General features: G+C 46.6%; 1 protein-coding gene across 3 annotated transcripts in view; it reads right to left on the bottom strand.

Moving 5' to 3' along the window:
- LOC144128435 (dopamine receptor 1-like) overlaps positions 1-26,617 on the bottom strand; it is a 385,821-nt gene that overhangs the window by 238,854 nt on the left and 120,350 nt on the right. For 2 of the 3 annotated variants that reach the window (XM_077661831.1, XM_077661832.1), the window contains exon 2: positions 8,684-8,742. The exons of the other annotated variant lie outside the window; for it this stretch is intronic. The gene's annotated coding sequence lies outside the window, so the exon portion shown is untranslated. The remainder of the gene's footprint in view (positions 1-8,683; positions 8,743-26,617) is intronic. 3 annotated transcript variants of the gene reach the window in all.

Genomic DNA, 26,617 nt, shown 5'->3' with positions numbered 1-26,617 from the left:
GTGGTTGTTTGAAGGCTTGCAGTTTACCCATAAGGGCACAGGGTGTGGTCATTAAAGACACGTAACGATTCCGGCCACTAGAGCTTTGAGAAAACTGCACGTTGGTCTGTGAGCACTACCGGTTCTTGAGCGTCGAAAAAAAAAACATTTGCCTTCTTATTTTATATGTCCCTATTTATTTACTTTTTTTAGCAACCCTAAAGTGAAGGTGAGTTGAGAAGTCTCGGTTCTCTTTCCACCTATTTTAAGTTTTTCTCCTATTATATATTTAAGAACACCCTGGGCTGGCATTTTTAAACTTAAACAATGACAACAAACATAAGAAGGGCCACCGCGAAACCTGCCATCTATAAAACATCAAACTGTCTTTCGTTATGGACAAAATGCGCTCACACTGAACGTCATTAGACGGTGCACGAACCCATGCCGACAGCCACTTCTGTCACGGCTTCCAAATCGCTGCCTGCACCGAGGTTCGGCACTAAAAGTCACGTAAGGGAGCAACCAAGAACAAAGCTCCCACAAAAAAAGAAAGAAAGAAAGCACCATAGAGTGCGTCCTTGTTTACAGGTTCGCTTTCTTGCAGGTTCCCTACTTTCAGGTTACTTTGCTTGCAGGTTGCTTTCTTTCAGGCTTGCTTGCTTGCAGGCTTGTTTGCAGTGTGTTTCGGTGAGCTTAAAAACAACGAGGCCGGAGAGTGCCCGGAGCAGCGCTCAAGGTTGCGCCAGCCCGTCGAGCGGCCTCGGGCGGTTCTCTCGCTACAATGGAATCATTAAAATCGATGAACGCTTTTTCTGGGGCCCGCGTGGTTATCGGCAGAGAGCACGTCGTGCGTTGGGCTCTGCTTGTGCCGCTGACCCGCTTTCTTGCTCGTCGCAGCCACACGCTGACGTGGATGCGCGCGGCAGGAGGGTCGTATAATGCGGTGTGTTTGCACGGAGAGACGGATCGAAGCCCCTTCAGCGCGCGTGACCAGGTGAGCCTCCGGCCAGCAAAGTATCAATCGTTCGAGCTGCGCGGCCGCCTGCTTCGGATGAAGAAAGGGGAACAGTTCGGTACGGCTCGCCAAGCCGCCTAATGAGTCGTGGGAGAAACAGCTTCACGCTCTGACTGACATCCCTTTCGGCAGGTTTAGCGGAAAGCGATGAATGTAGCAGCCTATAGCAACAACGAGCAAAGGGCAGGGTAGTAGGTAATAGAACGAACGACAGGGACTGATACGCGCCTGGCGTTATGGCACACCTTACCACAAGGCCGTAGTTGTGGAAGCGTAGCATCGCAACCCAAGTGTGTCTGAACAGCCAATGTTCCTTCATTTTTGTTACGGGCGAGGAAGACGGTTTTGTGTTGTACAAATCATAGACATATGATACGAGGTGTGAAGTGCGAACGAATTTGGAGCGGCTTCCTAGAGTGGCAGTTGTCACGACATCGCCGACGCCTACTTTATTAACGAGGAAAAGCCCGAAACTAAAGCAAGTACTTTGAAGATAAACTTAATTTCAGTGCGGTGTCAAGCATTCGATATTTGGTTCACATTTTCGTGAATGTGGACAGCCTTCACATCCTCTGATTATACAATCATCTAAGAGCTACGCTTATCCCAGAGAAGGCAATCGCGAGCCGATCGATTTACTCAAATTTCCTGTTGTTCAAATAAAATGACAAGTTTTAAATCTGAGTCATTTAAAACAGATCATGTTGCGCCGATCTTAGGAACTGGCAGGTACACAACGAAGGTCTGGTCTATAAAGTAGTGTGGGTTGTGACTAAGACTGCATACACATGCAGCTTTTTCGGCCAAACTGAGGTGCACAGAAAGTCCAGATATTGTACTATATTGTCCCGAACCAGGAGGGCAGCCGCAGACATAGAAGGGGACTTCGGACAGAGCGCTCCTCACGCGGCAGCGTCCGCTTCATCATTCTCGTGACTCAGCGCGAAGGTGGCGCCGATCAGGTGCGTAACAATATTAAATAAAAGTGGTGCGTATTTCTCAGTTGCAAACCAGCAACAATTCAAAGTACATTGCAAAAGTACTTTGCAACTAATAACATTGCAAAAAAGAAAACTTTTATTTTGCATTTTTTCTTGGTCATCTCAAAAGAAATAAAGCAAAAAATAAACATCAATGAAAGATAGAGGGAGCTCGGACAAGCAGAGCTTTGCCGGCCTTGAAGTCAATACAACCCGACGTATACAGTCGGAGTGTTCCCTGAGTTTTTCTCGTTCTAGCCCGGGAAACAACGAGGCACTAGTAGTCGGCAAGAAAGAATTACTTCCCTGTTCAGAAGAGTTGGGTACGAAGTGCACTCGGATGGTCTGTGCATGAACAGCTCCTAGGCACCACACCATGTCGCTAGTGTGTCACGGTACCAATCAATAACATACACAAGCACGTGTGTGGTTCTTCAAAAAATAGGGGATAACCAGCCCAGCATAAGCATGTCCGCGCTTACACAAGAAGCAAGCGCATTATCATACCGCTTATAGATATACGATATCAAGAATCGACAGCTTTCCCCTTCTCAAAGCAGATAACAAATTCTCCTCCTGTGGTTTCGAAGTAAGTGCCATGGTGATGCCTTTTGAATAATGTTTTTGTTCGCATAAATCGCTCCATCAATTTGACGCATCCATCTCGAGCCAGCTCGAGTCTACCGATAGGTGTGCTCAGAAGGCCTCTGCGTCAGCTTCCCAACAGATTGCGCGCCCAGCACACTCTCGAGAGGCGAAGAGTTCGGGGAATTTCGGAGAGGAGCTGAACAAACGTCGATAGCGAAGCTAAGTGAGAGGATAGCTTTGCACTCAATGTGGCATGGGCAAGGGAAGGTACAAGCGAAAATAACAAGAAGGTGGCCTGCGGTCCCCTTCATCAGAGAGCCCAGAGAAGTACGTAGGGCGCACTGCCGGATAGGTTTCGCGATCACAGCTGCCGATCGGCACTACGGAGCTAGCATTTCTTCCAGGAATCCGCTAATGTATGTCTGGGGCTACAGCACTTAGCTGCTGCACGCGCGGTCGAGAGTTCGATCCCTGTATCGGGAATCTCGAAGCATGCAAGGACATACGCTTCCGATAATTCGATCTATTTTTCGGCTAAAAGGATAACATGAACAATTAAAAAACTACTAAATTCATGACATGATCATTATTCTGTCCAATTTTGTTAACATGTTCTTTAGTTCTGTGGCATTGTGATACACAAGCCACAATCCGCGCTCAGCTACTTGGATCCTCTTATGTTGGGATTTGCCGGAGCCTCGGCGAGAATGCGCAGTTCGGGCTTCTCGGAAGCACGCATGCGCAGATGGCTTTTGCAGAAACAAAAAGAGAAACGCGATATGCTATAACTCTCTATTAGCGCTAGCACTTTATAGGGGGGGGGGGATACTCACTATTAGAAAGTAATTCTTTGAGTACTTCGTTGTAGTGGAAGGTACAGTTCATGTCGTCGAATCAGAGGCCTGCCGATGTAGCCACCTGGCGCTTAAAACAGTTAAGGTCATCGCGCCTATTCGCGCCTGCAGCCAGGATAGCCCTGTATTAAATAGCTAAAGTGTCGACAAGCCACACAGTATTTGAATGCCATAAATAGTCTTGAGAAGTGTTGCGCTTACTTCGCTGGTGCAAGCTACCGCTTGCATTTCAGTGCTGAAAAAAATTATAAGGTGCAGTACAGTAACACGGGGTATGACGGCGAAAGTTTAAAAACATCCGTGGTTCTTGCACCGTTGGAAGCTGCAATCTGGTACTAGCAAACAAGTGCATCACCCAGTGTGTTCAACACACAACGTCTTCGACAGTCGCCGGTGCATGGATTTCGAGTTTACGTAGCAAGGACAAGGAGGCACATAAATAGAAGCCTTTCCCTCACAGAAACTTTTTACTCTCAAAATTGGTTTTGAGACATGGAAATGGCGCAGTAACTCCCTCACTTCTCGATGGACACCTCAAGCACGTCGTAACAGAGGAGAGGGAGATGGGAGTCGTAAAGAAAGAAAGAGGTGCCACAGTTGATGACACCGGAATAATGTCGACCACCTAAGGACCTTTGAAGTGCACTGACATCGCACAGCACACGGGATCCTATAAAGTTTCTTCTCCATCGAAACTCGGCCTCCACGGCCGGCTGATCGCACTAGTGTTGCGCCGAAAGAGAAAACGTTACGATGGGCACTCAAGGTCGTTACGTGCTGTGAATGCGAAAGCATCGTGTGACTTAAAGGCCTTTATCATCAAGACCTATAGCATAAATACATTTGACGTAAAAGTCTTCAACCTTAAGGCGCCTACACTGACGGCAATTGCCCTGAAGGTCTTTAACATAGAGGCCTTCTGCCTAACGATCTTTATCATTGGCACTGTAAATAATGACCCCCATGATTATTTAGGAACACCCTTTATCATTCCAAAACTGCCACTATCACTATCACTGTGACTGTGTTTCACTATCACTAACTGATACTGTCTCGTCTAATGATTTTGCTTAATCGCCTATCACCCATTACTGTCTTATGGTCTATTGCTGACATCATGCGAGACCATGGTTACGTGATAAGAGCTTTCGAACCACTGCTGCTGTACATCAAGGCGGGGTCTCTGTGAGCCATATATTGCTCTCGCATTAATAACTGAATCTTCACTGCTACCAGAAAAGTGTTAGAAAAACGTCGGTGCAACAGCAGAACTGTTTTAGTACGACGACGTGAGGTAAACGCAGCGCCAGGAAGCTTCAAACGTCAATAGAATTCGTGGCCAAACTCGGTTGCTGATAGAACAACCAATCGGAAATCGTACATCGCCAATGAAGAGCAGAAAATGGGTTGTGAGCACACACGAGAGCGAATTGTACGCGTCTCTGTAATCGGCCACTGTAAATGTGAACTGTTTGGACAATAAATGCACCCTCCGACGCAAAGTACTATCAGCGGCATACAGAACGCGAACAAGACCTCTGAAACACGAACTGCAAAGTGAGATCATGTTACTCAGGGAAAGCTCAGTACTAGCGCAAATTAGTTTCGCATCGAATTCGCGAAGGCTGTACTTTAGAATTGTGTTTCGATCGCGTCCGTATTTTCTCTCCAGCAGCTAATGTATTGGTGTTATTGAAGCTGATGGTATCTCCAAGAGATAACCACTGCGACGTGCGTGCTCGTGGAAGACGACTGACTCGGTTGTCTGAATCATTAGAATTACAGCTTCGGCAAGAAAAAATATAAACGCATTTCACAGTTTGAACTTCGCAGAAGGCTTCCTAAGAATGCAGTTGATACGAAAAAAAAACAGCTGTCGCCATTGCAGGAGCAATGCGGCAACGCGTCGAGAGCGAGAAGCACACGCCCAGCAATTAAAAACTGCACGGCAATTGCGCACTCCCTTGTAATGGACACTCATTTAAACAATGGTGGACGCCCGGAGCTAGTCACGGCCGCGAGGTTTCAAAGTGGTACTTTAGCTCTCGCTATAGCTCTTGGGCTTTCCTGCCTTTCGCGCAAATCGTGACTCTCGAGGGAAAGGCTCAGTCTGGCCACGGGCCGCTGCTTCTTCTGATGTACACTTCAAGATGCCTCCGGTGCATCCAGCCCGGCGTGCGCAGTCGGCTCAAGAGCTTAAGTCCTGGCTCCCCCAGAGAAGAAAGCTAGAGGAAAGCACTTAATGCCGCACTCATCTTTTCATTCTCAAACGGAAAGTATAAAACTGGAACGCAGCTCTTGGTGGAGAGCGAAGCCAGATACGATGCGGGAAGCATTTGTGGAGCGCTCTGTTGTTGTGTTTTACTTGTTGAGCTCCTCTGCGGGTGGAGACAGTTGCGAAGTATTGCGACTCACGGCTGCAGTTGAGCCGGCAGTTAAAACAAAGTCCTTGAGAACTGCGCTCCTATCCACCACCATCCTTTTTTACTTGTTTATCCGCAAAACAAGGATGATGGCCTGCCTTTGTTTTGATGAAAGCAAGAGTTCCTTTGTTGTGGTGCGTCGCTCTTCAAGTTGCTTTCGTCTTGAGTCGCCATTTTCTTTGTGCATTCCTGATAGTTACGAGATGAATTCGCGAACGAGGCCTCTGCGATTGTTGCAATGCATAAGTATAGTGCAGTTCTAGTGAGCCCTGGGAGCCATTATATTGAAGTAATTGGGTTTACTAGACCGAACAGGCGCGCACCACAAAATCGAAACTCTTGGGAAAAACATTCAAAAACGCTCTTTGTGATAGAAACATAACGGAAAGAAGGCAGATACGAAGGATTAAGCCCAAGTATGTCGTCTTTTGTTCTTGCTTATTTTGAATGAGAAATCAGTGCCGTAGTCGTGTAGGTTTATTGCACCCAAGAGTTCGAAACTTCAGAGTCTGCATAAGTTCTTTTAAAGCTCGTGAATTCTGTAAGCTTTATCAAAGACTATCGGCGGCTGCTTATAGCTTTTCAGAGGAAGTACAAGCAGCTTATGTTACTGCCGAGGGCGATGAAAACGTCAAACGGAATTAAAATTTGGACCTATTAGGCTGCTCTTTCTTTATGCATAAATCCTTCGGGGTTTCGAGACTGGCAGGATTTAAGAGCTCTAGTTAGGTTAGGTTAGCTCCGCCAAGTATATCGCATAATTGAAAGCTGCAAGGCCCCCAAAGTAGACCTTGCATTCGTAATGAACCTCTATAATTGAGCTCCACGAATATTTCTTAACGCACTACCCCCCCGGTGATTGAGCTCAAAAAATTGTCTTCGATACTTATTATCTCAAAATCATTATTTCGGGCCCTAAACCGACTTGATCGTTCTCGTTTTTTTCATCATTTTGCCGATCCAAAGTTGTTCTCTCATGTTGCTTAAAAACCACTTTCTGTTTTTATGCCGTTGTATACCTTGTTAAAATAGTTTGTATAGCAAGCGATGTGTCGTCATGTTTCGTATTTGCGCTAATTTTTGGCAATACGCTGTTATGAGTTTTTATGGAATATTTTCTTAGTCTTGCTTTCAGCCCACTATGCGGAAAGGTGCCTGCCGTATCTTCCGGCTCAGTCTCCTTCATTAGTTATCCTATGAACAGCGATATTCAATGCTTAATAACATTTGGTCGACTCATTGCCAAACTTAATTAGCAGTAAAGAAAAATACGAGTATGATTTTTTTATTGCTACCGAACTTAGTGACTAACTGATTTACTGACTAATCAAAATGACGGAATGAATAATTTATCCAATGACTATACAGCTGGTTGATAAATAGATGGATCGTCTGACTCAATTATACCCCGTAGCTGCAAATTAAGTTAGCGTTCGAAAACAAGTGAACATGCTTGAATGAGGAGCATTGAACAAACACGTGCACTTGGGGCAGCTGTTACCTTGAGCGTGCAGATTTGGATGAGAGGTATAAGAGCCTGGGGGGCAGTCGTTGTTGTTGTTGACCTCTGGTGCAGTGCCACCTAAATAATAGGGGAGTGCAGTGTCGTCGTCTACCATCCGTATTTCTTCACTGCATTTTTTCATTCGAACTCGTTGTTTATACTTTTATGTCCGAGGCTGTATCTCTGTTGTTTAGCTATTTTGTAAGGCGGGCTTAATGGCTTGGTTGGCCTTCTTTTGTTGTTTTTTTTGTTTCTCGCATATGATGCTGTCCTTCTTATAATTGTAAACAAAATCAGCTTAATTCAGCGCGTAAGTAGAGATTGGCAAAGCCATGCTGAGGGTGAGGGCTCGTAGTCAGGGTGTAAATTATGCATTTCGCAGCCACAGTGCAGTGACAACGCATTCAACAGTTGCTAGGTGCCACTCGACACGAAAAGGGTTTCAATAAGGACGACAGAACGAGCAAGTTCGCCTTCACTATTCACAAAGTAAAGGCTTTATGAAATAAAAATAACTTTCATGCTCTCGAACAATTTCGGTTGATAGCGCCTTTACTGTACCGCTGCTGTGCCACTGTGATCGTTGCTATGGTTACGTGAGTTTTTAAACATGGGTCAGCGTCTTATGATCAGCACAGTCAATTTCATTGATTAACGAGCGCATTTTCACGCGACTGCCTGCAAATATATCGAACACTGACGTCATTAGCAATAGTGCGCGGCAGGAATCGGTAGGTGCGAGTGGTTATGTGTGCTCAGCAACTACGAGGTTGCAGAATAAACCTAACAGACATTGCCACTGTGCAAGCGGAGGAAAAAAGAAGCCGCTATAATTCCGCATATATTTTTGGTTAACACACAGTGATGGTACTATCGCGCACACGAGTGACTACGCGACGCTACAGGCGCTAGTAAATAGAGCCAAGCTCCACGCCCTGCTTGGAGGTCTAGGGTCCTTTGAGTGTCAGATCTTTAGCGTGAACTAAAAACCACGAACTGACGAAGGATTTCCGCTTGTGAATCTCAAAAAGCTCAGCCGTCTCTCAGAGCTTCGGAACTGTTCTAAACGGCACAGATATTGCAGACGAATCTTGATGTGCAAAATCCACGCACCTATTTACAATAAAAATTAATTAAATACAGTACAAGTATTGTGCAAATCAATACAGCAAATTTTTACACGAATACAATCTTGGCCCAGGTCAAAGGAGGCCCTGCAGACCATGCCCGCTTTTTAGCTTCTCGGCCCAAAGGGGACGTGAATATACGTGCTAATGCAAACAGACGTTAGACAGTGTGTGGGATTCGAATTACAATGTGGAGACTGCGTCGCTTACCAAATTCGTCACCGCACAGCGTTAGAACTTGGCCATGCGGCTTGTCACCAGGCACTCACCTGTAAACAAAAACAGAAATGCAGAACACGTGATGTGGCAACTCACCGCTACTGCATCAAGAGAGATGAGACAACACTAAGAACAACTGGGTTCGATCCCAAATGCCGCCGGGTACCCACCGGTGATACAATGGGTACAAGCTTTCCCCTGGCCTGGTGCTAGCCTTATCAGGGGGGAAATGCTTGGAAAATGGGTCTTTGACCCCACCTTGAGAAATGGAAAATACCTTGTGCCAAGGCGCTCTTTGGCCGTAGATGCCCTTGCGCCATAAAAATCCATAATCATCAACTGAGCAGTGTTTGTACTGCACGGCGATGCTTTCCTTGTTTCCTTTTTTTATTTCACCGGCCTGTCCTTTATCAGGTTTCTGTTCAGCTCTGTTCGCAAATGGCCAGCGTCTTGTTCATAGCCCGTGACGGAGTAGCATAATTAGCGAACTGAATCGCAAATAAGGGGCCTTGTTCAGCGACAGTACGAAAGTCGTGCACCAGATAACATAGTAACTTCGAGCGGGAGCAGCAGATAGGCACCCTTTATCAGCTATTTTCCTCGCCTCGCCTTTCGCAACTAAGGGAAATCGGGCAGGCTTCAATGGACCCCGATTAATGCGGCCCTCGTATTCCGTGCTGCATCACACGGCTTTGGCGCAACCGACATAGTCTAGTTTTGTAGAACCGACATCAATACATCATTATTGATCCCGCAACGCTGTATACGTCACCGTAACGCCTTTGTGTTCCTGGGAAAAGGAAGCCAAGAATGCAAGCTTTACCAGAATTATTTAAGACAGCTAGCTGGATCTTTTTATCTCCCTTGGAAAAGGGACGGGTTACGGGAAACTTTCGCAAGCAGCATGCGAAAGTAGGTAATGTTGATGAAAGGTAAGGCTAGAAGAAGCCAATACGACCATTGCTTAAAGCTGTACTCTCGTTCGAAAGCGCTTTAGGGTGTTTTAAGTATGTAGCTGGTCAAAGATGAAATTGAAGCGCTCAACAGTAGTTGATGACTACTGTTGGCGAGGGCCTCTCTCTGCGGCCCAATTATTGCTGTCCTGCCAACCTGTGCATATACAGCTGCGATGAAGTTTCGCAGCTGCACAATATTTCAGGAATTTGCTGCCTCGTCTCTTACAACATCTCCCGAATATCAGCATCTCTGCATCCTTGGAGTAGCAAAGACTGGCGCTCGCGCAGACTAGAGGTCTCTTTCACGCGTTTGCGTTGCCGGGTTCCCCTTCTAAATTTCTACCTTCACAGATCTGGCCTGGCGGTTTCCCCATTGTGCCCTTTTTGTGCCGAACCTGAGACAACAGATCAATTCCTGCTGTTCTGCCGCCGCTTCTCTCATTTGAGGAAGCGTCTTTTGCAAATTCCATTTCATGAACTGGGTTTGCTTGTGTCCTCTGCGGTTGTTCTTTCCATTGGCGCTTCCTTGCTTGGACGAACCGACAGGAGTGTGCGCTCTGCTGTGCAAAATTTCCTTAAAGAAACGCAGCGACTCTCATTCTAATTTCATTTGCCCGCTCTCAGTCAGTACGACACTGAAACATTACAGGCACTGTATACTATTATGCACATTAAGCCATTGTCCCGTCTTCGATCTCAAAGTTAACAGGACCCCTGTCCTTGCGTCTTCCAATCTATTAGCCTACGTGCTATTACCACTACTTTTCCCGTCAAAACGTTCCTGTATCCAGCAATTAAATGCCTGTGTCTTGGCCCCTCCCCCGCAGTGGGTATGTGCCAGCATTGTTTGAGGCCTACCTACTTACCTACTGTTGACAACAACAGTGAAGCGCTCAAAGGCAAGTTTATGTCTGGGCTTTTGCTTCGAAAAACAGTTCAGCTTAGGAGGGTGTAGTGAAGGCCAGTTGGCAACACATGATAGGAAGGTCTAACCACATGAGACACAGGGCAGACGCGATAGACTGCAAGGTTTGGATTTTTTTTAAAGGAGGATTTCATCAGGTACGTATTGATTCAGTAAACTATCTCTGTAGCAAACCTTTAGCGTCGGAAATAGATAAGATAGAAGGCATTCCCGAAATGCTTAAACGTGTGGGACACTCATTAGATTGCTGCTGGTGAAAGTTGCTACGTTCCTCCAAAGAGGTTAAGTTTAGTGCCCAAAAATCAAGCAAGAAGCACGACGACAGGGCTAGGTGTACAAGACCATCAGCATCTGTAGGTAACTGAAGAAAAAAAGCGGTATATACATTTGGCTGTCTGTGTCATCGTTCACTATTGTAATCTGCACTAGTGTGTCAGACCAGGTAAACATAGCCGACGTAATTAAATAATCTCTTAGGTATGAATGTTTCAAGCTTGAATCATGCCCACTGAGGTAGAAATGCACGTAATAGTAACAGTCATTAAAGTACAAAAGACATGAACAAAGAATATATTGTGTTCCCTGTCATTTCTTTCGCGCATTTTTTTCGGCATAAGAGGGAACGCATTAAGCGTAGGAATGGCGCGAACAGGATTCCACTAAAAAACCATAAAAAAACGACAAAAGAAAATAACCACGTAGAGGGTGGCTGGAAGCAAATACGTTTCGTTCAACGCCTTCACGGTAGAGAAAAAGAAGAAAACATACAGTGACAGAGAAAAAAAAATCGCCGAGGTTGATGCCCCAAAATGAAGACACCGAGCGAACGAAACAAAACAGTCGAAAAAAAAAAGGCAGGCCTCAAAACAATCCTCTCGACAGGAACATCCTGTATCACTCAGCCCTCAGCGGATGCCCTAAAGCCACGGCACGTCCCGAAGATAACAGCAGCGTTCGCCAGCACGAGACACCACGGCGTGATGGGTATGATGGACGAGGCTCTCTCGCCTACAAGTCCTTTGGGAGATAGAGAGAGAGGAGAGAGAGAGATGGGCCACAAAAACACAGGCCGTGGCACGTGGTTCAGAAAACGGAGGGCGGATTCGACGAAGCCGCGGTGCCTTTTGGACAAGGACGTGTGCATTAGGCATGCACGAGATCGGAATTCACTTATTCCTTCCCCCGCGGGGTATTCAGTTTGCGCCGACCGTTGTTCCTTTTGCTTTTTCTTTGTTTTGGATCTCTCCTTTACACTTTACGGGCGAGATAACATTCGGGAGAAGGCTCTTGTAGGTCTCTTTGCACAGGCTCGCGCCCGTGCATTAGTTTGATGAAAGATGTGGCAATGGCGACGTAGCGCTGTCCTCGTTCACAACCTGAGCGGCTCTAAGGGCGGCTTTGCCTGCGGCTAGCGCGCTCGGTGGAAAAACCGTGCGGCACCAAAAACAAAAATGAAGGCAGGAATTGAAATAAAGACGTGGTCAGGACGCAGAGCAGAAAACGTGAGGCACGGTCTAAGTGGATCTGTCGTGCGCGTTTTTGTGGAGACTTCAGCCGTGGGACTGGGGCTTTTGAAGATACGCCAACAGGAGACCAGCACGTTTGAAAAAAAGACAGTGCTGCGCTCAGGTCAGAAGTAAGGCTATGTATCTTGTCTCCTGGGCCCTGTGAGCCTTCGCTACGAAAATGTCTTGCTTATGGAGAGTGCGTGAGCTTCAGCGTTCGGACAGGATATTGAATACGCGCGAGAACTGCTTTAAGAAAGTTTTGGCGCAGCTCTACTACTATGTATAGGTCACCGCTATACCTCCATGTGCTAGGTACACGCGGTCACTGAGCGCATGCTTTAAGCTAACGCTACCACACTACCTAAATTGTTATCGCGCCTGCCAGGATCAGCTTGGGTGCATGCTGCACGCCCGCACCTGGCTTCTGACAGTAGAGATTTATTTGGACATGCATGTGTCGACACAGAACATGCCCACGGGGTGGGGCAAAAGGAAGAAGCTAATAGAATACTTCCTCACAAGGCCTCACAACGGGTAACACATCAACGACAGAAGTGTGAACAAATTCACTTAAAAACAAAATTCAACAACAACAACAACAACAAACAACAAAGAAAAACAAAGTTCTTCAGTTTTAAGCATAGTGGGAATTAATCAAGACACATGGCATTATATATAAACGAAAGAAAACACATCAGTAACGCTGCAACTCGCGACACAAAAAAGAAGTTAATAGGGACGAAGCTAGCATTACTATCACTACATATCATATGTATTTCGTGCGTAGCTAATAAACGAGAATAGCATCTTCATTTTATTCTTATACTGCAAATCACTTTTGCAGGTTACAGTGTCATCAATTATTGAAGGCTACTCATTGCATATTGTGGCAATTTGGTCATCTATGTATTGGCGCCGCAGTTACTCAGTAAGAGTCAGTAAAAGTACGAGTTGGCGATAACTGTATGCCAAGACTTTCATTATTTGTGCACATAAGGTGTTTATTCTGTTCCAACCAAGTTTCGCAGCGATGCTCCTCAGTATCGCGATTAGTGAAGCTTACAGTTACACTCGCAAGAGGCATGTAGTGAAATCCTGCGTGGCTTCCGATAATGCCTGACGACTCCGTCGCTCTCTGCATTCCCCCCGCCATTGCCTTAATTCACTCACGATGGACATGAATCCGTGATTTAAGTAACCCTGTTACAGTGCAACCATGTGCTTTTTTTTTCCAAAGTGTTCTTTGCCACCTGTCCGCCAATACGTAAATGGGGCCAGGGACCAATCAAGCTGCGAACAAGCAGCTTTTACCTTGGCCCCCTTCATTTGCTTGGAAATTGGCCCAAACAAATGAAATCAAATTAAATGAAACGAAATGAAATAGCGAGTAAGCGTAATTGCATAACGGCGTCAGAAGCCGTTGAACCGCACTCAGGAGAGCACAACACATTGATTGCTGGCACGAAATAGACACTGCGAAATGAATTTGACATATACTCACTCATTACCACGGCTGCTTTGATTTCCCTAGAGATTGTGCTGCCTGAACGCCGTAGGCTATCGACTGAGCACCGTCCCTGGTAGCTGTGTTGCGGGTTGAGAGGCGTAGCGACCGCACGGCCTGTTTGGACTAAGCTCAATTTGCAGGAGGAGGATGATAAACTTCATTTTCGTCAAAAAAAGTAGCAAATAGTGCGGGGTTATAGCCCCATCAAGTGGCCATGAGCCCGTGGCGTTCGGCGACTTCTAGGGCTCTTGTCACAACCCGGATCTGTGTGTCCGAGCCAGAACTGAGCAATGCGGCCTCCCACTGGTCTGGATTCAAGAGCTGCAAACCTCGCGGAGGGGAGTCTTGAGGGCAAGCCCAGAGTATTGGGGATAGAGTAGCATGTTGGCCCCATAGTTGACAGGAGAGAGAGTAGACCCCAAGGTATATGCGAGCATATATCGCGGGGTTGGGGAAGGTGTTCGTGTGGAGTTGTCTCCACGCAACCTCTTGGGGTTTGGTTAGAGAAATATGTGCGGGGGGATATAGAAGTCTACCTAAGCGGTAGTGCATGGTTATGTCATGAAATGTAACCACACGATTTCTCGCCGTCCACAGAACAGGCGACACCACATTCCCGTCGACGAATCCTCGGGCATGATTGTGGGCCGCCTCGTTCCCTGGATGGGATGAGTGCGCAGGGACCCAGATCAATTAGATCGGGCGAATTTGGTCCTTGGCGGAGCGGAGGAGAGGTAGGGTGACGGGGGAGACCCGGCCTTTGGCGAAATTACGAATCGCACATTTAGAGTCGCTGAAGATGGTTTCTGAAGAGGTAGATACCATTGCCAAAGCTGTGGCCGCCTCCTCGGCCTCTTCAGACGATCTGACGGGAATGGAGCACGCATCCAACGGCCGTCCACAGTAGTTTACAACCGCGAACGATAAAGCATCGCGGTCGGCGTATTCGGTGGCGTCGACGTAGACCGCTGTCTGATATGTTAAATACTTTTCATGCAGAGACTTAGCCCTGTCCTTGCGGCGAGCGACATGATACTCTGGGTGCATGTTTTTAGGGAGAGGGGTAACGATAAGGTTGCTGTCGGTATGGGACGGAAGCTGGCCCTTGTCGGCGAGCTCAATTTGCATTGATCGGGCGGTGGTACCCGCAGCTGTAATGCACAACAGGAGGAAGAAAAACAAAGGAGGTGGAGTCACGTGACGGTGAACCGCCTTTGTTTTCTTTCCTCCATGTATATACACTACTCGTGGCAGCGTAATTGCCCACAATTTTTTTAATTAGCGATTTATTCACTCTTGTTTGGTTACTTCCCTCTTTAGTGTGTTACATTGTTGACTCGTCCATATGACAGTGTGTTCATTCCTTCTTTCTTGCAGACGGTTAGACATCTGTAAGCACTGAAGCGCTCCAGTTTACTCATTAAATGACTCTGAGTATGATGCCTTTCAGGAGAGATACGGTGAGCTCGTCGAGTGAAGTTACTGAGAAGCTGAACAGAAGAGAAAACGAATAGATGCATTCATAATAGATAGACGGGTAGGATATTATATGCCGGAGGGAAAGGGTTGAAAGCTAAATCTGCAACTTCAGCCCATTTCCTACGTCGTTGGGATTCTAAAAATAGAACTTTATAGCGTGGTAATACATTCCTGGACGCCGATAATGAAGTAGGATTAATAATAACTGAGTTCTTTGCCTGCTCAACCTCAGCCTCAGAAAGAGGAAATTGCCTGGAGGCGAAATAATATTCGCCATATTGCTAAGATACCAACCCTATAAATATTTGACTAGCGAGGAATTAACAGACCAAAGGTGTCCGGGTAAGGCTACAGCATAAATAGCGGAGTAGGCAGTCAGAGGTAGTATAAGCATATGTAACTTGTGTAGATCAAGTTTGGTTGCGGAAAATCACCAAAAAACTCACAAAAAAACAAGCTCACAAGTGCTAACCGATAGCCGATAAGAGATGGCGAGGACATCAATCAAATAATGTCGTTATCCCATAATGGCATATTACAACCTAATTCTGCTTGCTTCACCTGGTTCGCTTTATTGATATCGTTATCGCTGTGAGCACGGAATCAGTGCCACAAGTAGGTAGTGCGCTCTCCCTGCCCCTGTGGAATTCCTTCGCGCGTGATCACCGAGAGGCGGCGCGCGGTGTTGTCGGAGCCGGGAAGCGCGATCCATCAGAGCCACCCGCAACAAAGCGGCGCGGAGACGGAGCGCCGGGGCGGGCTAGAGCGCCTTCTGGAGGCCTCGGATAATGTCGCGACGTTGTCGACGATGATCGGTTCCCCGTTGGCGACCAGAGCACCGGTGCCAACAGAGAAAAGGCGAGAATAAAATATATAAAGCGAGGAAAACACGCTCAGGACAAGCTGAGCCAGCTCCCCGGAGCCGTACAAATAACCGAGCCCGAGAGTGAGAAAAAGAATCAGCAGGCTTGTGTGAAGAGCAGCTGTTCTGGGATCAGCGTTCGTCAGTCGGGCGTGGTATGGGTTCGAGTGCGTTCCGAAATGAGCGGTACGAGAGAATCGCAGTGAAGGATGAGAGAGGCACATCAGCAGGGAAGCTATAAAAAAAAAGAAGCAAACACGGGCGGTCGGAATCAAAGAAAGAAGGACGCGACGTTGAGCGAAGAGACGTGCTCACTGAGGAGGAAAGAGATGCGGATGAAGAGGAGGCAGCGCCATGACAGGAAGGATCGTGGAGCTGTCATCCTCGAGAGGCGGAATGGCCTTCAGCCGTCGTGCGCCTCCTTTCAGCCGTGTTCGCGCTGCAGAAGGAACAGGATTAAAAAAAACTTGCTCGAGACGCTGAGTATACAAGACGCCAAATAAGAGGGATGGAATGACGGAGCGAGGAGGGGTGAAAATCAAATTGCGAAAAGAGCATGGTTGGGAAGCGCGCCTCTTCCTGTTTAGTTTCCGGATTTGTCCGTCTTTCATTGTTCCTACCGATGGTATGGTTTCTTACCCCCAGTCTATGTCACAGATTGTTTTGTTATCCTTCATGTTGGCATCATGCAAGGCCTTCTCTTATTTTGGCATTTTGATCTGTATGCTAAAGGTGGTGCGACGCTTGTTCAGCACCCACCGAGAAAGATTCTCAACGGGGATGAATTACGCGTCATTGAGTGAACAAGAGAAAAATAATTTGTGAAAAAGGACGGTGGCGCTTTATAGCCATAGCAACAAGCTGAACAGAAAGCAATGAAGGAGTCGAGATAAAATTGATGGGTATCATTATGTAACGTCACCTCGTCAGTTGGAGCGGCTCTTTTTCTTGTTTGATCCTGCTGTCCTTTGCACTCAACTATTTCAACACATTCTCGGCATGCAGCATCCACAGATTCCGCTGTGCACTCAACATCTACGTTATTTTCATAAGAGGACTAAGGATACCAGGAATTCGAAGCTCTCGTCTCGACTGTATACTGCTCATGGGCGCTCTCGGCTCAGGTGCTTTGCGTACGCCGTTGTTTCCACCCACCATCAAACGCAGTCAAGGCGCTGGATTCCTTTTTCACTGAAAATATCCGAGCCCTTTACCCCTATACATAATGGTTATATGTAGAACATGGGTTCTCTGTGCGCAAGCACGAAGCTTACAGTATCGCCATTGCGATTGGCCAATCCAGCGTCCTTCATTTCTAGCTCCATCTCTCTAACCTCGTGCGTGGGCAAGACAAGAGACAAAATGGTTAATAATAATAATAATAATAATAATAATAATAATAATAATAATAATAATAATAATAATAATAATAATAATAATAATAATAATAATAATAATAATTGGTTTTTGGGGAAAGGAAATGGCGCAGTATCTGTCTCATATATCGTTGGACACCTGAACCGCGCCGTAAGGGAAGGGATAAAGGAGGGAGTGAAAGAAGAAAGGAAGGAGAGGTGCCGTAGTGGAGGGCTCCGGAATAATTTCGACCACCTGGGGATCTTTAACGTGCACTGACATCGCACAGCACACGAGCGCCTTAGCGTTTTTCCTCCATAAAAACGCAGCCGCCGCGGTCGGGTTCGAGCCCGGGAACTCCGGATCAGTAGCCGAGAGCCTTAACCTCTGAGCTATCACGGCAGGTCAGAATGGTTCTAGATCGTTTTCAGGATCACCTTAAACTCATATCCTTCTTATCACACCCCCAAATTGGCTTCCGTTCTCTCGTGTCTACACAAGACCTCTTCTTTCTTGCCCGACACACCTTTCTTTCCCCGTCCCAAGTGCCCCTCACCATATGTAGATCTGGAGCACTCTCTCTTTGAGCACCCAGCAGCCCTCCGAACTCCCTTCTTCCTTTTTCCTCCTCCTCCGCCCACCTACACTCTAAATAGAGAGGAGTAAAAAGGGAGTGAGCTGTCCTCTAGTGGCCTCTATATTAAAAAAAAGGTAAGCGCTAGAGGACGCGCTCACTCTCTTTTTTACTCCCATATGGGCGTAATGTTTAGAGTCCACCTGGTTTACCTGACTGCTCTCGGACCAACTAGACGACCAGCGTGCTCTGGTGCGCCATGCCGAAGTTATTTTGAGCACTTAATATGTCGCTGCTTAATCATGTGCTTTTCCCTCTCATTCTCTCCTTTATTTCGCCATGTAGCTCTTGATTGGTTCTCTTTCTGTGTCTTGCGTAGGACGCATTCCAGTCGTGCACAGCCGAATTTGTGTTAGAGGGACTGAGGAAGCTGCTGAGGGCTCCTTTCGCCTGAGTTTAATCCAGCGTCGACGGAGCACTGATTGGAACCTAGCACACCGGTTGCAAGACAAACGCGTACTTTCATTTATTTGTACCAACGGTTTCGCCGGTTTCGCCGAAACCGTCTTCTCGCCTTTGCGTCTTTATTACCTGTCACCTACAAGACAGCGGCAATCGATCATCTACCTATACCTGTAGTGCTTCTACTACCAGCGTTGTCAGCCGTGCTTGTTGTCAATCCGCCATGCATAAGCTACCTCGACAGTGTGAGTGGATGGATTAATGACGGAGCACATCTGAAACCAAAAATAAAAGAATGATGGTGATAATGATGGATTTTTATGGCGCAAGGGCATCTATGGCCACGGAGCGCCATGACACAAGGTATTTTTCGATTGCTCAAGGTGGGGTCAAAGACCCATTTTCAAACCATTTCAACCCTTTCTAGCCGAGCAGCAGGCCAGGGGAAAGCATGTACCCATTGCATTACCGGTGGGTACCCGGTGGCACTGGGGATCGAACCCCGAACCTTCCGCATGCGAGGCGGATGCTCAACCACTCGGGATGCATTGCCAGACGCCTTGAGAGTAGCGTCCGATATCGTATTCCTCAAAGAACCGCTACAGCTGTGGTTTGTTGCGGCAAACTCCATGGGCTCATGGAGGATTCTCGGGCTGCAGCACCCAGTCGGCATGTTTACTTGAAAGTTGTACTGGTGACGTTTCCGAGTTTTGTTTTCACGGTCGCGAGCAAAAAAGATTAGCTTAATGACGTCATCACCGGAGCAGCGAAAATCCCACCGCGAGTGTGGCGCGGCGCCGTGCTTTGTGAACACAGCTGGAACTTTTGTTATGGGAGTGTTCGTGAGCCCAGCGCTGAGCGTTGCTATCTGCCACTCTAGTGGCACGTCAATAGCGCTATATCTTTTACTCGCGGCTGTACAAATGGGGGCGGAAACATTGAAAACAAGGCAAAGAACTAATTATTGTGTTCCGTGCTAGAAATATCTTCCTTGTAGAGTTCTTCACAACTGTTAAAGGCTCACGCAGCAAAAAAAGAAGAAAAATTGTCTGTAGAAGGAAGGAAATGACGCAGTAACTGTCTCAAATATATCGGTGGAGACCCGAACCGCACCGTAAGGGAAGGAATAAAGGAGGGACTGAGAGAAAAAAGGAAGAAAGAGGTGCTGTAGTGGAGGGCTCCGGAATAATTTCGACCCCATGGGGATCTTTAACGTGCACTTACATTGCACAGAGCACTTGCGCCTCTTGCGTTTCGCCTCCATCGAAACGTGACCGCCGCGGTCGGCTTCGTACCCGGCTACTCTGGCTTAGTAGACGAGCGCCTTAACCACTGAGCCACTGCGGCGGGTTGGGAAAAAGGGGGACTAAATAAGAGTCGTATTGCAAATGACTTCAAATCGAAAGTTTTTTTAAAAGAACAAAGAGAGTAGTTAGGACATTTTTTTCTGTCATAATAGAATTTCACTTAAGATGTCCATAGTAAGTAAACTATGAGCCTTCATTTGAAAATATGAATCTGCACGGACACCAAATTTCGGTGCCGTGCAGTCTGCAGTACTGTATCCGGAAATGCGAACATTACTTCCACCAAGTACCTAATTGCGACTTAGGCACAAACGCTACCTTAAACCTTGTAAAAGTTTGAAAAAGTCCGCAGGCTCATCACTCCGAACCTGCCGGTATCCACAGCTGCATGACGTAGATATGAAGCCTCAAAATTTGATTACGTGTAAACGCGCCCGGAAGTCAAAGAGCGCCAACTCTACGAAAAAAAGTCACGCCGCGGTTCTTTGATTCTAGCAATTACAAAAGTATGAATAAAAATCTGGCCAGAAACAGCGACTAATTTCTGGAGACAGCGGATAGTGGCGGCTCCTATGAGAAATTATTTAAGCTGCTCGCAGCTATACAACTAGTTTGAAAGAGCAAGGAGCAGTACTTCTGAATACCTCTGGGCTGCTGGTGAACAGAGAAGCGCATTTGCTTTCTCTGCCACTCAGTCATTTTTCTCAAAGCAAGTAAGTCCTCCTCGCACACGTTTGCCAGGGGTGGCAGAGTCACGCAGCGCGGCCGACTTCCGTGCCCTATGCTTCATAAAGGTCAAACAATGGACCTGATGACGAGGAACACTGGGCACAGGAATATACAGTGCAAACAAAACTCGACAGGCAGAAAAAAATTCACGAAAGCAGTTCAGCAATGCAAGTGGTAGAATGGTGCGGTGTTGCGCCCACTTTTAAACGTCGCACACTGCGCGGGCTTACGATGACTGCCGCGCCATTATTAAATACAACTCCTCCCACAACGTCCCTTACTGCTTTTCTCGGCAAAAACGGCATATCGCGTTTCAAATAAAGCTTCTCTTTTTTCTCCTTTCAAGAATGATCATAGAAACCGCTCTCTTCCCATGGGGAACATATCGGGCCGGGCTACAATCCTAATCTCCCAGCCGACTTTTCACACTTAGGCCTGCACAGCAGGGCTTTCAAGCCGGACGAACATGGGCGGCATTACTGCAGCGAAGCTGCCTGTTCCTCCCTGAATGGAGTGCCGTCGCCTACCCACTGCCTAATCGGATTAAGCGATTTGCCTTGTCACCGAGAGAAGGAAGCCAGCGGAGCGTTTAACTACAGCCCATATTTCGCAGGCAATTTATTCGCAAACGCGTCATTTCCGCCCGAAAGGATGCACGGCCGCTTACTGCGGTCGACGGCGCATAAAAAACGCCAAGTTCAATTTAAACGACAGCAGGCTCCCGCCGACGGCGAAACAGATGAAAACGAAAGTTCTTGTGGCAATGATGAGGTGTGCTGCGCTCGTGCAGATATATTCTGCTCTGTAAGTGTGTTTGATTTTGACGTTACTCTCGCCGTATGAAAACGACAGCGAGATTCGTTGAAGCAAGACTATTGCACTTTTCGCGCTTCTTTCACTTACTGCTTTCTGTTCGCCGCGTATTTTGTGTGTAAGTTTCAGTTAGGGCGCAGTTCAGTGCAGCGCCATTACCGACCTCCATTCTTCTATCCACCGACCGCAATCTAGGTAAGCCAGGTGAGTCGATCGGTGCAGGGGGCTCCTATAGTTCGTCGTTCAGCAGTGGTGCGCGAAATTGCGCTTAAGGGTGAATTCGGCGTATGGAGAAATGCCGGTCCGTATCCGTACTACTGCCGTCGCTTCCGGTTGTTGCACCGTCTTTTGTCGTTATTTTTCTTTCTTTTTTTTGTTTGAGTAGCCCTATCTCATTTTCCTGCGGAGGCTGTGCCTAGAGCCGACGATTGCACTTTTCGTTGCCACCATCACCTCCGTGGCAGCTGCTCTGACTAGATTGGCCCCAACCGGGATAGAGCGAAGAAAGAGAAAAAAAATGTCCCGCCCCAAATCTTACTCTGCAAAAACCCTTGGCAGCAGCGGCGGCACCCATGTTTCGGGGCGTCAGGTGCGTGCGATAAAGGCATGCTTTCGGAGAAGACGGTCGGTATTGAACGAGCGAGAGAACACGCCGTCAGGAGGCGATGGTAGATATGAAAGAAGAGAGCGATGGGGAAAAAAAAAAGAAAGAACAACCTGTGCCGAGAAAGCACAACTGGCGTTTGAAGCGTGCCAAAGGAAGACAGGTAACAGTGGCATCGATCGCAGATCAGACTGATGTTATACTGCGGAAGGCCGTCACCATTCGTCAATTCACCCGCTGCTAACTCTTTAGCGCCATTACCTTCAGTGTGGAGTGGCGTCCATGGTTTATGCATGGGAGTTATCTCGTAATTTTTGCCTTTTCATTTTGCTTTTCTCTGGACCGGCAATATTTCAATCATAACTTTTGACACAGCCGGCTCTTCGGTAGCTAATATTTTAATGTTATCTCAATAAGGGAGGATTGTGACAGATTTCATGCGACTTCATTAGGAAACATTTGACGGGCTACGTTTTTTTTTTTTATAAACGTTAAAGCATGTGCAGGGCCGAGCATCCATTAAGGCAACTTGAAGACGGCTTAAAGACTGTGGGTTTGACTCTTAGCTGCAGAGGACGCAGTTTGCTGATCCTAAAGTCTAGAAATGTGTGTCTTAGGCACTAAATATGGGTAGTTTAGAGCCCATTACCCTCGTACCGCTTGTAACCGATGCATTCTCACTTAGACGTGAAACTGGAAATACAAAGCGGAAAATGACAGAAGAAAAAGAAACTGAAAGGAAGTCTTTTTTTTTTTCTGTCCGCGCCACAAGCCGTAATAAGCTACATTGGACCACGCGCGGCCAGCGGAATTAAGAGTTACGGACGCTCTTTACGCAAGCGTCCCTAACTTTTCGCTAAAGAAAACAACGTTCTACGAGTACATGTAAGAAGATGCTTGCAACAAGACGTTCTCGCTAAAAAACACGCATATGCCATCAGCGTGTCTTTCTTTTTCACAAAAATTAATAACTTCAAAACTTCAAAGAGTAGATCTCTCAGCCTCACGCTAAATCAAACGCAAGGATTAATGTTCAGACTTAATTGAAAAGCTAAAGAAAGCATGATGATATGTGGCACTCAATGCAATGAAGTGTTCTAACCATGAATGGGGTGACAGAACTGATTTTAATCCGCCGCGGTGGCTCAGTAGTTATGGCGCTCGGCTGCTGACCCCAAAGACGCTGGTTCGATCCCGGCCGCGGCGGTCGAATTTCGATGGAGGCGAAATTCTGGAGGCCCGTGTACTGTGCGATGTCAGTGCACGTTAAAGAAGCCCAGGCGGTCGAAATTTCCGGAGCCCTTCACTACGGCGTCCCTCATAGCCTGAGTCACTTTGGAACGTTAAACCCCCATAAATCAAATCAAATCAGAACTGATTTTACTTATCCATTGATTGAAGGCGATGTACTTTCCAGACATGTCTTGCTGCTGTAGCCTAGTGCGGGGTAATCACCCGCAGACAGCTAACGTCAACCCGTTAGCCTTTTCTTCCATTCCCGTGGTTACGTGTCTTTATACTTAGCCCCAAATCACAAACATTCGGCTCCATATGCGCCCAGCTGTTGATGATAACTGAAAAAAAGTAGACCGGGTCTCTCGAGCATACCGTCCACGTAGACCTCGAGAATCTCCGTAATGTTAAAACAGCGCTAAGCAACAAGGACGAAGAAAGAAGGGAACACAGACAAAGGCGCTGATCTTACAACTAAATTTTATTTGAAGTAAGCAGGTCATGATAAAGTATTAAAAGCGGTGAAGTCCTCGGAGCGCACCTCAGACGTGCAGTCTAGTCAAAAAGAAAGGAAGAGAGTGACTGTCATGCCATATGTTCACAACCTGTCGCACCTGTTTAAAAAAGAGGGGGCTAAGTACGGAGTTAATGTTCTTTTTTCAGCCCCTAATAAACTATGTAAAGTAGGGGCCGCAGTACAAGAAAAATGGAAGGACATAGAAAGAGGAAAGTGTGTAACATCAACCATGTCAATCAATATGCCCAGTGCAGGACTGCCATTGTCTACCAGATCCCATTGTCACGTGGTTCAACGTACATAGGTCAGTCCGGCCGATGTATTAATGTACGCCTCATGGAGCACGCCAATTCCTTGAGAAAAAAAGAGGCTAACCTAGCCAAGCATTGCTTCACGTGTAAATGCACACCGTATTTTGTCGACACGGAAGTGTTGTTTGTGCACAATGATCGGCGCACAAGAGAGATAGCAGAGGCCTTCCATATCATAAGAAAGACAAGCTGTTGCGTCAGCACCCATTCAGTAACCCTAACCTCCAAGGAAATGAGCCTGTTGCACAGGTGATAGCATATCGGCGATAACTGCACGAGCATTTGATGCAGTGTGTTTTTATTTGCATTTTTAAATGAGTACATCTGTGTTTGACCATGCGCATGTGCGTAGTTCTTGTGTACGTATAAATTGACCTGCTTACTTCAAATAAAATTTAGTTGTAAGATCAGCGCCTGTGTGTGTGTTCCCTTCGTTCTTCGTCCTTAATGCTTAGCGCTGTTTTAACATTATGGAGCATTTCCAACTCGCCCAATCTGCCGTTCTTCTAGAGAATCTAGTGTGCGGCGACAAATGCGAGCCTTTCTGTCTCAATGAAAAGAGTGCCTACGCGAACACATAGCTCCAGAACGCCAAAAGAGGCGGTTGTACGTGACTTTCCAGGGCCATTCAAGCAGTTCTTCGCGGCGCCGTTTCACCAGCTAGCCAGCCGCCATAGCGGCATAATAGCGAAGGCAGTTCTATACATCGTTTTCCTTCTTTGTTGCGTTTTGAGCGAAGTACACCAAAATGGAGGCCTGATGAAATTCAACGAAAACCACTGGAAGTTGAGGCAAGCGAAGTAGAATGGCACGCGCGCGTGTTATGAGAACGCGCTTTGACCGAAAAACTGGGAAACTAAAGTTTGTACCGGCGGAAAGCAACGTTAGAGGTAGCGGGCGCTCTTTGGTGAGAGCGCCAAGCTCGCGCGGAATTTAGGGGCTGAAATTTGAGGCAACGGCGCTTTAAGCACGTGTCACGTGAATGCGCTTTGAGTGGGCTGTACACGCTCATTTTTTGTCGAAGTAAGTGGGATTGAAGCAAGAATACCTCTCTCTCCTTTCTTCTTACATTGCGTTTCTGCATCTGCGAGGTCCGCGAATATTGCATCAGGCTAACCCAGCGGAGAAAATATTTACCGCCGACAGTACAACAGTGGTCAGTACTCTGCTTGGGCCCTTACAAAAATTTCTTTAGAGAGTCTATAGAAGTCCACAGACATCTGTCTATAAAATCTATAGACTGTCTATAGAAAATCCTAGAGAATAGTCTATAGGCAATACAAATTCAGTAGACAATCTATAGACATTCTATAGGTTTATGGCCATACAACTTTAATAGACTTTAGCTATAGACACTCTATAGATTATGAATAGACAAAAAGAAATATCTATAGGAAGGAAACAGTGTCTATAGGAAGTCTATAGACTGCCTATAGACCATTTTTATAAGGAAGCAGCCCGGAGCTGGTCGTCGAGGTCGGCACTAACGCAACAATCGTAGCTGCTGTTCCGTTTTCTCGATTAGTGGTATTTGGATACGCACTTTTGTTATGAAATATTTCCCTTTAAATCAGCATTTTGTGTCATTCCGACATCGAAGATGTGGAGTAGCCAAGATACGCAGTAGTGGCTCAGCCGGTCTATTGCGAACAGTTTGAAATGTGAACAGAATCAAAAGAGCGGAATTGGCTCATATTCCTTCAACTGGTGAGTGACATAGCGTCGTAAGAGACTTCCGATATACTTCGTAAATTTATGATATCAGGTTTGACTCCTGGTCACTGGCTAGAAACGACGCGAACCTCTGGAAAACAGTCATAAAAAGAAATCTACGCGTGACGCCTTAATTTTCCTAAATCCAGTCGTTATCTTCAGCTCGTGACGTGTCTTTCACTTTTTTCGTAGCTGATGTCGCGCACTGTACGTAAGAAAAATGCACACTAAACGAACGGTGGACTTTCCGTCTCTTTCGCTGTCCTCAATAATGTGGAAGTTTTAAGTGACGCGCTCCGAATAGAGCTCTCTCGCTCTCGGCGCATGATATTAAATCCCATTGAGTCAACACTGGCCCAATGTCTCTCGACTATATACAGCGTGACTCGTAGCCTGCAATGACGTTTTGACATTTAAAAACCTATTAGCCCTCAGGATGACCCCATGTAATGTATTCGGCGTACTTTGGATCTGATTTCGATGGTTTTCAAGCGGAATTTACAATTTCTGGCACTCTCTGTACTTAAGCGGCATAGTAAGTCGTTCTTCATGAGGCTAAGAGCTACTCTACATAACGTTCCACCTGCAATCCAAGGAATACATACGGCATAAGAAACTGGCAGAACCGTTCAAGCTTCCTGTTAGTGGCTTGCAGAAAATTATAATTGCAACGCGCACGGAAAGATGTTGAGATGGGCGCCTGTTCATGGTCATAAAGATCTTATCCTTATTGTGCGAAGCTTCTGAAGTGTGGCTCCAACACATTTTGAAACGAACACAGATGCTATACTTATTGCTTCAGAGATCTCCGCCTAGCGTAGAAGCGAATGTTTAAAAGAAAATAGAAGAAAGAATGCAGAAGTGACCATTTTACGACATCGGACGAGGGGGCTTAAATTGAGTAGTTAGGGCTGCTAAGTCGAGATCGTAAAACAAGTGAAACTAGCTCGTATAATCCTACTTTTCCGCGCTCTCGAAGCAGTTATCGGGTCTAAGAAGATACCCTTATACAGTCTCAGCTTTTTACGACCAGCTGACTTGAATTACTGTGTCGTTAACAACGGTAGTT

This window comes from Amblyomma americanum, chromosome 4, assembly GCF_052857255.1.
Source record: "Amblyomma americanum isolate KBUSLIRL-KWMA chromosome 4, ASM5285725v1, whole genome shotgun sequence".
Lineage (NCBI taxonomy): Eukaryota > Metazoa > Arthropoda > Arachnida > Ixodida > Ixodidae > Amblyomma > Amblyomma americanum.
The sequence above is the reverse complement of the archived record's forward strand: the minus strand, read 5'-3'. Positions and strand labels throughout refer to the sequence as shown.